At 31.5% G+C, this 17,069-nt stretch overlaps 1 long non-coding RNA gene across 1 annotated transcript; it reads left to right on the forward strand.

The window, feature by feature from the left end:
• Nucleotides 1-4,454: 4,454 nt before the first annotated feature.
• Nucleotides 4,455-5,428, forward strand: LOC147516688 (uncharacterized). Its single transcript, XR_015213720.1, has 3 exons — nt 4,455-4,597; nt 4,741-4,792; nt 5,377-5,428. It is a non-coding gene; the product is annotated as an uncharacterized LOC147516688 (long non-coding RNA).
• The last annotated feature ends 11,641 nt before the right edge of the window (nt 5,429-17,069 follow it).

Consider the following 17,069-nt stretch of genomic DNA (forward strand, 5'->3'; position numbering starts at 1 on the left):
AGGTTCAACAACTAAAGAGACTGGAGAAGAATAAATCTGCACACCCAGTGACCCAGGTTGTCAATAATCTTTCACTAATATCAGTTCAGGAAGAGGTGAGCTTCCCACAATCAAAGTCAGATTTCTTGAGTAACAAACCAGCTAGGTACGACGACAAAAACTTGTCTCTAAAGAAGTTCATGATCTTCCCATTGCTCTGTTGTAACATACCGACAATATAAGATGTAGCAATGAGCTCAAAACTTCCCCACTTTTTTTTCTCAGCAAACTTCTTAATACCTTTCCTGATCTTCTTATATTCTTCTTCATCATCTGTTTTTTCTTCAGTTTGCTTTCTCAGAAAGACATCTTGCTAAAACAACACCATCTTCTAAGGCCGCACAACCCCCTTGGCCAATATCAGGAGTCATAGGATGCAAAGCATCCCCTGCTACACATACATTTTCTTTGTAGATAGCACTTGGCCATAGTACATTCAATGGTTGCCCGGATCTTAATGGAGCTGAGATAATGCTTTCCAAACCGGTTTTTTCTATGACACCCAGTACTTCTTTGGGAACTTTACCAAGATTTTGTAGCACGAATTGTTTTATTTGGCTAAGGTCATTGAACCTTGGTAATAATTGTGATGATTTCCTTTTTTTTTATTGTCAAAGCTTTCTTCTCTTCTTTGCTGTTAATATCATATCTTTCCAACTACTTTTCTCCTTTTCTTTCATCTCTTTAATTGTTTCCTTCAGCTCAAAGATCTTGTCTTTGTTTTCTTTGTCTTGAATCATACAATCTAGCATAACGTTTTTGAGGGTGTCAAATTAAATTTGTTTTTTTTCAACTTCTTTTCTTTTCTTCAAGAATTCTTTGAAATTGAAGTCTTCAATTTCTATTTCACGTTTATCTTTTATAAATTTTATTGCATTAAAAGCAGCCGAATTTTGTGCCTTTTCTAAAGAATATGTAGGGCTTCCAGAGAATTCTTTAACTATGACGTCTTCATTGTTAAAGAATATGTCTTTTGGTACCTGTACTGTTACATTGCTAATTACTACCTTGAGAATGCAACATCATTATCCAATGTATTCATTGATCTCGACTATTCAAGGGGTAAATTGGATGACAGACATTCTCTACTTGCTATAAGTCTATATGAAAACTAACCTTGCTAGACTTAAATGAAGTCTGCTAATACATCATATTAAATTGAATAATTCATATCTAAATCAATTTGAGATGATATTTATAATCATTTAAACTGGTTTATATACATAAAATCAGTCAAATAGGATACTGTAAGCTTTCTAATAATTAAAAGAGTGATTAAAAGAGTTGTGCTTCTGCACAGAGAACTCCCATGAGAACAATTTGTTCTTGTTGTTTGATTAAAAAAATGTGTTCTGCTGTTGGGGTTGCAATACATTTCAGGCTCCTGTAACTAAAATACTTGTCATGTAGTTCTTTCTAATGGCATTTAAATCCCATCGAATGATGTATTTTATTAAACCCATCTGATGGATCTATTCTAAGTATGAACATTTATTTCGAAATGGCAACATACCTTTTCTTATTGTCTACTCAACATGCCATTCTTGAAATCTTAAACAATATCAATTTCTCAAAATTATTTATTCAATCAGATATGAGCTACACAAATCATCAGCTAGGAGGGCATATTTGATGGCAGATACGGAAACCATATGTAACAATGCACCACTGCCCACTGAATATGGTTTATTCTAGGCTGTATGTTTACAGGTGCACCATCAGAGAGATTCATTTAAAAAGCCTTAATTTCATGATTTAGTTCGTCCTTAAATGCCCATCGAAACCCATATAGTAGACATCCAGTACCAATGTCACTGCCAGTTAAAACCATCCTTGTGAACAATTACTCAAGGAGTTCCAGTGCTATATGCATAACAACATTGGGAAATTTATAGCCATCTGATGACTTTTTTTTTGGTACCTACATCAAGCCTATCTCAATTGATTGCTAAAAAACAGTAGGGCATTAGAATGGTGTTGCTCAACGTGGGGGGCACAAACATGCAATTGGGATGGTCCATGTGATTCTGGGTTTCGGGTCCTAGCATGTGGTACTCATACTTCACCAACTGGGCAAAAGTCAATTTTTAGTAATATACTGTACATATATCTCTTGCTGGACATAGAAAATACTATATTTGGAAAATTAAGCTGTCGATGAGTTGATCCATGTGGCCACCTTAAACTCATCTCAGTTGATTATTAAAAATATGCAGAGAAACAATAGGGCAGTAGAGTGGTATAGCTCGATGTGGAGGGTCACAAACCTGAAATTGGGCTGAAAAATGCGAAAAATTCTGTTTGTACGGAATTTTCTAACTGAAAAGCTCAAAGCCATTTTGTTTTTGATGTCTTATCGAAATGGGGTTTGGCCTGCATATGATGATCTATAATCTTCAAAAATCTTTGTTTAGTCTGGGTATAGTTCCAACCCTTCATAGGTGTTTTTAGTATGTCCTATGTCATTCGAAAAGTTATGAGTGTGTTTGTAACTTTTTTACAATTGCGTGAAAGCACATTTTAGTTTTTTTGGAACCGAAAAAGGAAGATGTGAGTATGTAACATACTGGTTCATGCTGAGCATCTATATTATACTTGAATATTTTTATTGTTGTAGTATGCATTTTCTTAATACCTCTATTTGATGACAATCAAATCTACATTTATGTTTTATGATGCATGCACATATTGCAACTTGTGCATTATCAATTTCTTTGGATAATATTATACATAGGCTTCCTCGTTTACCAAGGTTGTCGACCCAAAAAAAAAAAAAAAGGTTTACTCGCTTCATCGATGAAGTTTGTTCCATATCTAAGAATGAAGGCAAATCAACATTTCTACTTTTAAGTAGTTTGTATGGACTTTCTTGATTCATGGTATCCGTGGTATGAAAACCGGGACTCTCAAACCGCTATTGCAATTGGATCAAAGTCGTACAACACTCTTATGGGCGAGCTTGTTGCTCGAAACAACTTGGTTATCCGGATCTTTACTTCTTGGAATGGGGAAATCTCTAAGAAAATGGATCAAAACTGTGTTTTTTGGCAAGAAAGCATCAAGATCGAATTCATGGTCAAAGCGTAAAATCAAAAGTGAAGTAGATTAATTCAATTGTTGTTTGTTGGTTTCTCCACTTGTGGCTACTAAAACAGTAGGTCCGTGTCTCTGGTTTTGAGTAGTCCGTGGGAAGTGGAAACCGGTATCCAAAACTCAATGATACACTGCCTGAAGTACTAAAAGGTGCGCTGGTGGTGACTGCCTTGGTTGCAATATTGTACTGCTACTCGGAAAAACAGAGTTTGGCGCCTCAAAAGGAGATGGAGCTATTCCAAAAAGAATAAACATTCAGTAGGTAAAAGAATTAAATGCAAGAGAAGCAAGGGTATATCATGACCATGCCATCATGGGTTTAAATATATATATATATATATAGAATTGAAAGAAAAGGGGAAAGACATATACTTAAAAATACGTATACACATCTACCAGTAAAGAGAAGGGAAAGAACTTAAAGGAAATATCCGGTCAATCTACCGAAAGAGAGAAAGATAGGGGCCAAGCCGCCAAGGGCATCGGAGCAGGTGGAAAAGCCTGCCAAAAATACATCTTTAAACAGCTAGGATTTAGTTACCTTCCGATTATGTTTATATATATATATATATATATATATATATATATATATATATATATATATATATATATATATATATATATATATATTGATTGGTTAAGATATTAAAATAGGTTTATCTGAGCTTCTTTATAGCTTACACTACTTACTTTTTGCGGTATTAAAGACTACATTCTCACCATCGGGAAGGATCTTTGATTGACCAAGGAAGCAAGTTATAGTGCTTGTTCTTGAACACAACTTTGGCGGCAGACTTGGAATTGTAGTTAGCGAGAAAGGTGCACAACCTCGGAGTTGGAAGAGAATACACTTTCTGAAATATATATATGATTGATTAAGGCAACTGAGTTACCAAGATAGAACAGGTGGAAAACTTCGTGATATTAGAAAAATTGTTACTGTTGGAAGCTTCCTAAAGAAGTAGTAACGGGTCGACAAAAATAAAAAGCACCCTCACAGAGCTTAATAGCCCATATGAAGATTTTTTAGATGCCCAAATTTAGGTTGCCTTACCAAACCTGCAAGTCGTGAAGTTTAAAGCAATCAAAACCAAAAAATTCATGAGCAACCAATGCATGCGGACTTCTCGGAAGAATCTTATCTCACCATATTCATCTATGGGAGCATCATAATCATAAGCTGGTGGTAACAAAAGGACCTCCGGAAGTTCATCCGAACACTCCAATATCCTGCTTCGGCTTCCCGGTCCCCAAATCAAACCCAAAGCTCGGATGACAAGTTCATTATCGTTGGTGGTTCCAAGCTATCGGGTCACGAAACCTCAATACCAACTCTGTAATTCTCTTCTCTTCATTTTCTTCAAAGAATACAATGTTACCTGTTTCTTCTTCAACTTTCCAAATGACATTTTCTTTCCCCCATCTTAAAAGGAAAGGATTGTTTAATAAGAGTTTCACTTCTCATGTAAGTCTTCATGCATAATTTTCTTCTGTTATATATATCTTGTTGTAGTTGTTAGTAAAACTGAAAATGTTGAGTCTCTGATTGTTTTATTGGCAAAGATAGTCACTAATTTACTTTTTTTGTTTTCATTTGGAGGAAGGCAGATATTCAGAAAGGAAATTAAGATGAAAGGCTTGATATCAAGACACCATGAAGGTAATAATAATTCATGGTTTTCTTTCATTTTGGTTTAACGTGGTGTTAATGCCTATATAAGCCATCTTGTCTTGTTTATCTTTTTGCTACTTGGAGGATCTCAATTACATTAGTTTATATAATACATAATGCATAACACACATGATCTACGTGATTATTAATCTTAATAGTTTGAATCTTCAGTTGGATGAGGAGCATATATTAGTAATTTCTTATAGAGTACATAATGTAACGTTGATGGTCCGGAATATCAATGACGGAGAATGAATAAGAATATTTTAGATGTAAGATGCTAACGAATCCTTGTATTATGAGTTTGGTCATTCTAAGTTTGGGTTCAGTCAAAAATTATGGTTCAGTTGGCTACTTGTGCTGTTTGTAGCTATGCACTCGATTAAAAAAACATGCCTTTCTGAGATTCCATAGCGTTTGTCATAGACACATTCGTTGTAATTTTAATGCCATAGTCTCATAGCTTGGTTCTCAAAGCAATGCTTTATACTTTAGTATTCGAAAGTGCTTAATTTTTTCGAATGCTTAAGGGATAGACAATGATACTAATGATTATTGTCATCTTATTGCAGAATTTTCTTTGAATATGTTGACTATTGAGGATAGTATTAAAGTCAATGAGCCATACCTTGGGTATCTGCACTCTCTTGGGGAGCAATGTCGTGGTTGGGTTCTCGCAAAACCGCAGTCAAGTGAAAAGATCGATTCGACCCGTTTTTGAGATTGGTGAATTATTTGAATTGGGTATTCAGCTATCTTACCTTCTCTTGCTGTTAGGCTTGCTTGGGGCTGGTAGTTTCTTTGTGATGAACTTCGGCATTGGCGGTTCTTGCCGGAACTCTTTGTTGTTCGGAAATTCAAAACTTCATAACATTCCTAATGTTTTTCGACATTAGAACTATGATATTAGTTCTCGAATCATTAGGGGTTGAAGTCGATGTATATAATGGAGAGGTAACGGTTGATACCCATGGGATTCGCTCGCTTGAGCCATCTGCGGACGCTGTTGGGAACCATCTGCTCATTCTCGATGATCGCCCGGAGATTTTCTTTTGTCCAATTCGATGATATAAAAATTCCAGGTTTTAAGAATGGAGATAAGATATAAGAAGAATGGAGATAAGATTTAAGAATGAGGTTTTTATCTACTTATCTATTTTGGGTTTTTATGTATTTTGGACTACGAACAATTGAAATCGCCAAAAAAGGGCGTACACTCTCTGACAAAACTACAGCAGTAGAAGTATCGCAGAGATACCCAGAAACAACCTCATGTGAGACAGAAAATATAAATGAAACAGAGGTTATCTTCAAAAGAGAAAAGAGAGAAAAAATACGAAGTATCTTTCTTGTTTTAACTGCTTTAGATAGTGGGGAAACTTGTCTCCGAACGTGCATCACTTTCCTACAATTTCTGAATCTCCAAAACATCAAATGTCTATCATGCCCATGAGTATTAATCTGTTACAACGCCCCAATACAGAATTTCAAAAGATGAAGAAGGTTGTTTAGGCTTGCTTGGGGCTGGTAGTTTCTTTGTGATGAACTTCAAAGATTGGCGGTTCTTCTTGCGGAACTCTTTGTTGTTCGGAAATTCAAAACTTCATAACATTCCTAATGTTTTCGACATTAGAACTATGATATTAGTTCTCGAATCATTAGGGGTTGAAGTCGATGTATATAATGGAGAGGTAACGGTTGATACCCATGGGATTAATTTCGCTTGAGCCATGTCGGGCGGATTTGTTGGGAACCATTTGCTCATTCTCGATGATGATGGGAGATTTTCTTTTGTCCAATTCGATGATATAAAAATTCCAGGTTTTAAGAATGGAGATAAGATATAAGAAGAATGGAGATAAGATTTAAGAATGAGGTTTTTATCTACTTATCTATTTTGGGTTTTTATGTATTTTGGACTACGAACAATTGAAATCGCCAAAAAGGGCATTAGAATTCATTTTTTTTTAGATAAAATCGATGTGTCGGTCACGAGAGAAAAAGGGGGCTGGCGTGGGGTCCTTTGGGAGCATTCTCAACTACTCAGTATTAATGGTCTTTGATTATAGTTATACCGTCACCAATCTATTTTTTGGAGCACTCACATATCCAGACTCTAGTTTTTTCTAAATTCTATTACTAATTACGAAAAAGCAAGATATAAATAAAAAAACAATTTTATCTAAAATTTCAGAGAGTCTCTAACTTTTCCTAAATAATATAACTAATTACGGAAAAAAATTGAGACAGACAACTAAATTGCTAAAAACAGTAGTTTCAACAAAAAAACGATTTTTCTAAAACTCTATGAAGTTGTATGCACTATATATATGGGCCTAAAAAATAAAGTTGGATCAATTTAATGTGTCATCCACTGTGGGATTTAGACATTTAGTCGTAGTTAAGAATTTCAAAAATCACAATTCCGGCCACAATAATTACAACAAATTCCAATTACATTTATGAATTTTATAATTTCCAATTTTAGCGGAATAACGAGATTTAGTTTGACGTTGACTTAAATAAATTATATAACTATGGATTTAGTTAAAGTGGAAGTTGGGCTTAAATAAATTATATATCAAACCAAAACAAATTACTATACATATGGAAAATTAAATTATACAAAAAATAACATCACAAAATATATAATAGAAAATAAAAATAAAAAACAAATAACGGCAAACCAATATTGACAAATATTTTAAAATATATATAATACTACATGAAACTACCGTCAAAGAACAATTAACTGAAAACAGAAAACTAGATGCAAATACATCGAACTAACCTCAAATAATATTTAACGGAAAATCGGAAATTGGATGCACATGCAAGCATTAAACTAATCTTAAAAAGTAATTAATGCACAGTCAAAATATTGATAGAACTGCATTAAACTACCCTCAAAGAATAATTAACGTTGGGTTATTGAAAAAAAAATAATAATTAACATGAAATCAAAACTTGGATGCAAATACATCGAATTGACATCAAAAAATAATTGTGGGGAAATCGGAAATTGGATGCAAATGCATTGAATTAACCCTCAGAGATTAAATTAACGGAAAATCGGAAACTGAATACAATTGTATTGAACTAACCTAAAAAAGTTAACTATAAATTAGAAACATGATGCAAATGCAAGCGTATAACTAATCTTAAAAAATAATTAACTGGAAATCGGAAACCATATGCAACTACAGTACTACACTAAACTAATCTAAAAAAATAAAAATAAAAATGCATATGCATTGAACTAACCTTCAGAAATAATTAACGGAAAATCGGAAATTGGATACAAATTCATTGAACTAACCTCAAACAATAATTAATGTTAAATCAGAAACTAGATGCAAATGCAACCTTATCGAATAATAAATGAGAAATCATAAACTGGATGCAAATGTATTGAACTGATCTCAAAGAATAATTAACGAAAAATTAGATGTTGGATGCAAATGCATTGAACTGATCTCAAAGAATAATTAACATAAAATTGGAAATTGGAATGCATTGAACTAATTGCAAAAAATAATTAACAAGAAATCAGAAACTGGATGCAATTGCATTGAAATAACTTCAAAAAATAAATAACATAAAATCAAAAATTGGATGCAAATGCATTGAACTAATCTCAAAATATAGTTGTGTTATATGTTGTGAGAATGTTTCGATAAGTATAGTTTTATATTTAAAATGGTGTTTTTATTATTTTTTTTTCGTATGATTGAAAACGTCTTACTATTCAAGTAACTTCAAGTAGCTTATTAGATAATCTCACAAAACTTCAATCAAACATCCATTATTAAATAACAAAATGAAGTTGAAGGGTTTTATCAATGGTGAGTTTTTTTTTTTTAGTGGAGAGTACGTACGTGGGGTTTTTATGTTATTAGAAATTTGGATGAGTGATCAATATAAAATTTGTATATAATAGTTTTGCATATATAGTTGCATATATTTTTCAGAATAATTAATATGAGAGGACCTGTTCGTAGATAATCTTTGAAGATCTCACATAGTGAGTTAGATATAATTTAAAGAATAACTAATGGAAAATCGAGAACTGGATAATCTTTGATAATCCCATATAGTAAATCAAGCATAATTTATTTTTATGTCATGTTTGCAAGAACACTACAAGTGGATTAGTAGAAAGTTAGTATTACACACCACATTGGATAATTAAAAGAAAGTTGAAATCTAGATTCAAATACATTAAACTGAGCTCAAAGAGTAATTAACGGAAAATCGTAAATTTTATGCAAATGCAATAAACTAAACTCAACAAGTAATTAATTAGAAATCAGAATCTAGATGCAACTGCATTAAGCTAACGTCAATAGCTAACGGGAAATTAGAAATTGGATGCAAATCCTTGAAAAATATTTAACGGGAAATCGAAAAACGGTATGCAAATACATCAAATAAACCTCAAATAATAATTAACGGGGAATCGAAAACTGGATACAAATGCATTAAACTAACCTAAAAAAATAATTAACATGAAATAAAAAACTGAATGCAACTGCATTGAACTAACCTCATAGAATAATTGGCAGGAAATTAGAAACTAGATGCAAATGCATTTAAATAACTTCAAATAATAGTTAACAGAAAATCAGAAACTGGGTGAAATTACATCGAAGTAACCTCAAAACATAAATAATTAGAAATCATAAACTAGATGCAGATGTATTGAACTAACCTCAAATAATTATTAATAACAAATTGGAACTGGATACAAATGCAATGAATTAATCTTAAAGACTAATTAACAAAACATCGAAGACTGGATGCAACTGCACTGAACTAACCTCAATAAATAATTAACGGGAAATTGAAAACTTGCTGCAAATGCATTGAACTAACCTAAAAGAACAATTAATGGGAAATCGAAAATTGGATATAACTGCATTGAACTAACCTCAAATAATAATTAACTAGAAAATCGTAAACTGGATGCAACTGTATTAAACTAAAATCATAGATTAACTAACATGCTAGGAAATCATAAATTGGAAGCAATATCCTTGAAGAATATTTAACGAAAAATCGGAAACTGGATGCTATGCATTGAAATAACCTAAAAAAATAGTTAACTGGAAATCGAAAACCGGATGTAACTACATCGAACTACCCTCAAAGCATAAATAACCGGAAATTGAAAACTATATATAAATGCATTAAACTAACCTCAAAAAATAATTAACGGGAAATCAGAAACTGGATGCAGATGTATTGAACTAACCTCAAAGAGTAATTAACGGGAAATTAAAATCTGGATGCAAATTCAATGAACTAATCTCAATAAACAATTAACAAAACATTGAAAACTATATGCAACTGCACTGAATTAACCTTAATGAATAACTAACGGGAAATCGTAAACTTGGTGCAACTACACTGAATTAACCTCAAAAAATAATTAACGGAAAATCAGAAACTTGATACAACTACATTTAATTAACCTCAAAGAATAATTAATGAGAAATCGGAAACTAGATGCAACTATATTGAACTAGTCTCAAAAAATAATTAACGTAAAATCAGAAACTTGATGCAAATGCATTGAACTAACCCCGAAACATAGTTTTACATTAAATCGGAAAGTATAGTTTTACATTTTAAGTAGTATTTATTGTAATTCTTTTATTATGATTGAGAATGTTTTGCTATTCAAGTAGCTTCAATATCATCTTCGCCACATTGGACATTCTCACAAAACTTCAATCAAACTTCTATTATTAAATCTAACAACAAAATTATGTTGATGGGTTTTATCAAGGTTTGGTGCTTTCTTTTTATAGAGAGTGGTGATATAAATTTGAATGAGTGATTAATATAATTTTCATATCTCATAGCTATGCATAATCGCTAATATTTTTTAGAATAATTTAATATAACGACACCCGTTCGTAGGACGGGTTCAAAAGCTAGTCTATATACTAAAGCAGAGACCTCTAATAGAGGATTTTCTCTCTCTTATGTGGCACTCTAATATGAGAGTTAGTTTTTATTCTCTCTTATGTGAAACTCTAATATGAAATATAATCTTTTCTAATAGCCTACAATTAGGGGTGGCAATGGGTCGTGTTGGGTCGGGTTCGTGTTGTGTCAAACTCGGGTCACATGTTAGGAGAGCAAACCCAAACCCGCAATTACTAATCATGTCAAGTTTGTCAAATCCAAATCCAAACCCAACCCGCATATGTAACGGGTTACCCAATGGGTGACCCACTAAGCCAGCGGGTCAATTTTGGATCGGGTTAACAGATAACCCGTAAGTTATATTTTTTTTTGGATAAAGAATATTTATTAATCTAAATAATAAAAGAACTTGCAAAAGTGCGCAGAGTTGTTGAAGCACATGCATCTCTTTGAGCGCTGAACCAAACAAGTGAAACAACACATTAGCCAAACAAAAACATAACCAAACTAGAAACAACAACCATGCATGTCCAATTTATCCACTTTGCTACCTCGTGGGCAAACCTATTATTAAATAAATGCAAATATTATTGTGACTTTGACGGTTTCATCGTTCTCTTTATATAATTGAGACTAGGGTAAGGATTCAATGTTAATGTATGTGATAATATATTTTATTGAATAAATCTATAATATTCTATATGCTGGATTGTCGGCTTATCCTTCTAAATCTAGTTGATCATTTTCTGTTTAGTATTTTCTTTTAGGTAATTGGGATTATGAGATTTAATAAAATTCGGAAACATATATGTTTAAGGACTTAAAACAGGTCATACAGGTCACGGGTTGATGACCCGACCCATTGGACTCGGGAACTAATCGGGTATACTAACGGGTTACCCGGGTTAACATGTGTGCATGACCCTAACCCAACCCATTTATTTGGCGGGTCAACCCTTAAATGACCCAAAAGCCTTTTTTTCCAACCCAAACCCGCTAATTTCGTGTCGGATTCGTGTCGGGTTAGCGGGTCGTGTACAACAACTGCCACCCTTACCTACAATCTCACGTACATAGAACCTCTTTGGAGAGTTTTAGTGTATTTCTAATTCTTATATTTGGAGAGTTGGAGTGTATTTCCACTTCTTATATATTTGATCAGATAAACAAAATTGCTAAAAAATATGTGATTTATAAAAGGTTACGAATCAAACATTTTTAGTGTTCCAATTCTTATATATTTGATCATATAAAAAAAATTGCTAAAAATATGTGATTTGTAGAAACTAATTCCCTATTACAAATCATACAATTTTAATAAAGCACCGACTTATTTCGAATATATTCTTAACACAGCCTCAAAACATACTTAAAACAATTATACAAAAAATAACATCACAAAATATATAATAGAAATTTTAAAAAAAAAATAACGGCAAAGCAATAATGACAAATATTTTTAAAAATATATAATACTGAATGAAACTATCATAAAAAAAAAACAATTAATGGGGAACCGAAAAATGGATGCAAATGCATCAAACTATAACCTCAAATAATATTTAACAGAAAATCGGAAACTAGATGCAAATGCAAGTATTAAACTAATCTTAAAAAGTAATATATAGAAAATTGGAATATGGATACAACTTCATTAAACTAACCTCAAAGAATAATTAACGGAAAATTAAAACTTTGATACAAATACATCAAACTAACATAAAAAAATAATTGTCGGAAAATAAAAAACTGGATGCAAATGCATTGAGCTAACCCTCAAAGATTAAATTAACGGGAAATCGGAAACTTGATACAAATGCATTGAACTAACCTCGAAGAAAAATTAATTATAAATTAGAAACATGATGCAAATGCGTTGAACTAATCTTAAAAATTAATTAACGGAAAATCAAAAACCGGATGCAACTGCACTGAACTAATCTCAAAAATATAAACTGGATGCAAATGCATTGAACTAACCTCAAGAAATAATTAACGGGAAATCGAAAACTGGATGCAAATTCATTGAGCTAACCTCAAATAATAATTAACGGGAAATCGAAAACTAGATGCAAATGCAATTTTATCAAATAATAAGCGAGAAATCAAAAACTGGATGAAAATGAATTAAACTAATCTCACGAAATAATTAATGAGAAATCAGAAACTGGATGCAAATGCATTGAACTGACCTCAAAGAACAATTATTAGGAAATTGGAAATTGGATGCAAATGTATTGAACTAATCGAAAAGAATAATTAACGAGAAATCAGAAACTGGATGCAACTACATTGAACTGATCTCAAAAAATAAATAACGGGAATTGAAAATTGGATGCAACTGCATTGAATTAACCTCAAAATATAAATAACAAAAAATCAGAAACTATATGCAAATGCAATGAACTAACCTCAAAACATAGTTGGGTTATATTGTGGTAATATCTCGATAAGTATAGTTTTGCATTTAAATAGTGTTTATCTTATCTCTTTCCGTATGATTGGAAACTCCTTGCTATTCAAGTAGCTTCAATATATATGAACTTCACCTTATTAGGCAATCTCACAAAACTTCAATCAAACTTCTATTATTAAACAACAAAATGAAGTTGAAGGGTTTTATCAAATGTGAGTTTTTTTTTTAATGGAGAGTGAGGTTTTCATGTTATAAGAAATTTGATTGAGTGATTAATATAATATTAATATATAATAGTTATGCATATTTGCAAATATTTTTCAGAATAATTAATATAACAACACCCATTCATAGATAATCTTTGAATATTCCACATAGTGAGAACACTCGTTCATAGATAATCTTTGAATATTTCACATAGTGAGTCATGCATAATTTAAATAATAATTAATAGGAAATCGGGAACTGGATAATCTTCGATGATCTCACATAGTAAATCAAGCATAATTTACTTTTTATGTCATGTTTGCAAAGACACTACAGATGAATCAGTAGAAGTTGGTATTACACACCACATTGAATAATTAAAAGGAAATCGAAAACTGGATTCAAATACATAATAGAGCTCAAAGACTGATTAACGGGAAATCGGAAACTTTATGCAAATGCAATAAACTAAACTCAAAAAGTAATTAACTAGAAATCGGAAACTGGGTGCAGTTGCATTAAACTGACGTCATATAATAGCTAACGGGAAATTAGAAATTGGATGCAAATCTCCCTGAAAAATAATTAACGGGAAATCGGAAACGGTATGCAAATACATCAAACAAACCTCATATAATAATTAATGGGAAACTGGAAACTGGATGCAATTCAAATGCATTGAATTAAACTCAAAAAATAATTAACAGAAAATCAAAAACCGAATGCAACTGCATTGAACTAACCTCATCGAATAATTGGTGAGAAATCGGAAACTAAATGCAAATACATTGAAATAATCTCAAAGAATAATTAACGGGAAATCAGAAACCGGATATAATTGCATCGAACTAACCTCAAAGCATAAATAATCAGAAACTAAATGCAGATGCATTGAACTAACCTTAAAGAGTTATTAACGGAAAATCAGAAACTGAATCCAAATGCAATGAACTAATCTCAAAGACTAATTAATAAAACTTTGAAAAATGGATGAAACTGCACTGAACTAATATAAATGAATAATTAATGGGAAATTATAAATTTGATGTAACTACATTGAACTAACCTTAAAAAATAATTAACGGAAAATCGGAAACTTGATGCAAATGCATTGAACTAACCTCAAAGAACAATTAACATAAAATCGGAAATTGGATGCAATTGCATTGAACTAACCTCAAAGAATAATTAACGAAAAACTAAAAACTGGATGCAACTGCATTAAACTAAAATCAGAGATTAATTAATAGGAAATCAGAAATTGGATACAAATGCATTGAAATAGCCTAAAAAATAGTTAACTGGAAATCAGGAGTCGGATGTAACTGCATCGTGCTGACCTCAAAGCATAAATGTCTACTTTTTTAGCTTTCTCACATGAGTAATTAGAAACTCAAAACGAAAGTGAGTTTATAAAAATAGAGTCTTACATGTATGCAAACTGTATAGAAATTGTAAACTCTCGAACTAACCTAGAAAAACAATTAACGGGAAATCAGAAACTGGATGCAGATACATTGAACTAACCTCAAAGAGTAATTAATGGGAGATTGGAACCTAGATACAAATGCAATGAACTAATCTCAGATACTAATTAACAAAACATTGAAAACTGGATACAACTGTACTGAATTAACCTTAATAAATAACTAATGAGAAATCATAAAGTGGATGCAATTGCACTGAACTAACCTCAAATAATAATTAACGGAAAATCGGAAACTTGATGCAACTGCATTGAACTAACCTCAAAGAATAATTAATGAGAATTTGGAAACTAGATGCAACGTACTACATTAAACTAACCTCAAAGAATAATTAATGGAAAATTAGAAACTTGATGCAAATGCATTGAACTAATAACCCTAAAACATATTTGTATTATATGTAAGAGGAATAAATATCTCGACAAATATAGTTTTACATTTTAAGTAGTGTTTATCATAATTCTTTTATTGTGATTGGGAATGTCTTGCTATTCAAGTAGCTTCAATATTATCTTCGCCACATTAGGCATTCTCACAAAACTTCAATCAAACTTCTATTGTTAAACCTAATAATAAAAAGAAGTCGATGAGTTTTATCAAGGTTTGATGCTTCCTTTTTATAAAGCTATGCATAGTGGTGCAAGAAATTTAAATGAGTAATTAATATAATTTTCATATCTCATAGCTATGCATAGTTGCTAATATTTTTTAGAATAATTTAATATAACGGCACCCGTTCGTAGGACACGTTCATGTGACAAATCTTTTCAAGTGGGAGTAGTGTATTCTTTGAGGATATGGAAACAATCAATCTATTTTAGTGATTTGTACACATTAGTACGTAAGCTGAGCGGTGATGATTTACTGTTAAATCACCATAAATCTAATAAAACTATTATACAAGCTAGATCGAGTTTAAGATAATTCTATTTAAAAATTACAAATTAATATCCTAAACCACAAAATGAAGATGCTATCTCAATTTGATCCCTTAGTTTCCAAATACTTATGCACCATAATCACTGCTCATTAACGTATTTCGGTTTATTTTTAATAAAAATATATTGTGATTCAAAAATTTGCCGCTAAATCACCATAAATATAATAAAACTATTATACAAGCTAGATCGAGTTTAAGATAATTCTATTTGAAAATTACGGATTAATATCCTAAACCGCAAAATGAAGTGGCTATCTTAATGTGATCCCTTAGTTTCCAAGTACTTATGTACCATTATCGCTGCTCATTAATGTATTTCAGTTTATTTTCAATAAAAATATATTTTGATTCGAAAATTTGCCACTAAATCACCATAAATCTAAGAAAACTATTATACAAGCTAGATCGAGTTTAAGATAATTATATTTGAAAATTATGGATTAATATCATAAACCACAAACTGAAGAGGCTATCTCAATTTGATCTTTTAGTTTCCAAGTATTTATGCACCATAATCGCTGCTCATTAACTTTTTTCGCTTTCTTTTCAATAAAAATATATTCTGATTCGAAAATTTGTGTAAAACATTTTGTAAAAACCTTTTCAGCACACAAAATATTTAATAGATCCCGGGCGTATGCCCGGGTCCAAAATCTAGTATATACTAATACAGAGACCTCTAAAAAGATTTTTCTCTCTCCTAGGTGGCATTATAATATGAGAGATAATATTTTCTCTTTTCTACGTGGCTTTCTACAATGTTTTCTACCATGCTACGTGGACTCTTTAGAGAGTTTTATTCAATTTCCACTTTCCAAAAGAGTGACTATTTACCTCTACCACATGGTTTCCTATTTTAGTATAACTCTCACAACTTAAGTGCAATTCAAATTAGTCCGCACAAATTTCTGCAAACATAATTATGTTTAACTAGCAATTAAATAGGAAAAAAAAATTACTAACTATCAATTATTTCCTCAAAAATAGGAAATAAATTACCACACAAATTTCGCACGTATAAAGAATATATCAATTATTTCCTAAAAAATAGGAAACATGATATATTAATTATTTCCTAAAAAATAGGAAACATGATCTTATTACCTCCCAAATTATGTACGTATAGATTTTTCATCAATGTTGGAATTAAAGATCAACATAAGCTATTTAACAAGAGGTACTATTTTAGTACAACTATCCCAATTTAAGTGAAATTCAAATTAGTATGTACAATTATTTTCTAAAACATAATTATTTTTAACTAGCTATTATTTCTTCAAA

This window comes from Coptis chinensis, chromosome 2, assembly GCF_015680905.1.
Source record: "Coptis chinensis isolate HL-2020 chromosome 2, ASM1568090v1, whole genome shotgun sequence".
Lineage (NCBI taxonomy): Eukaryota > Viridiplantae > Streptophyta > Magnoliopsida > Ranunculales > Ranunculaceae > Coptis > Coptis chinensis.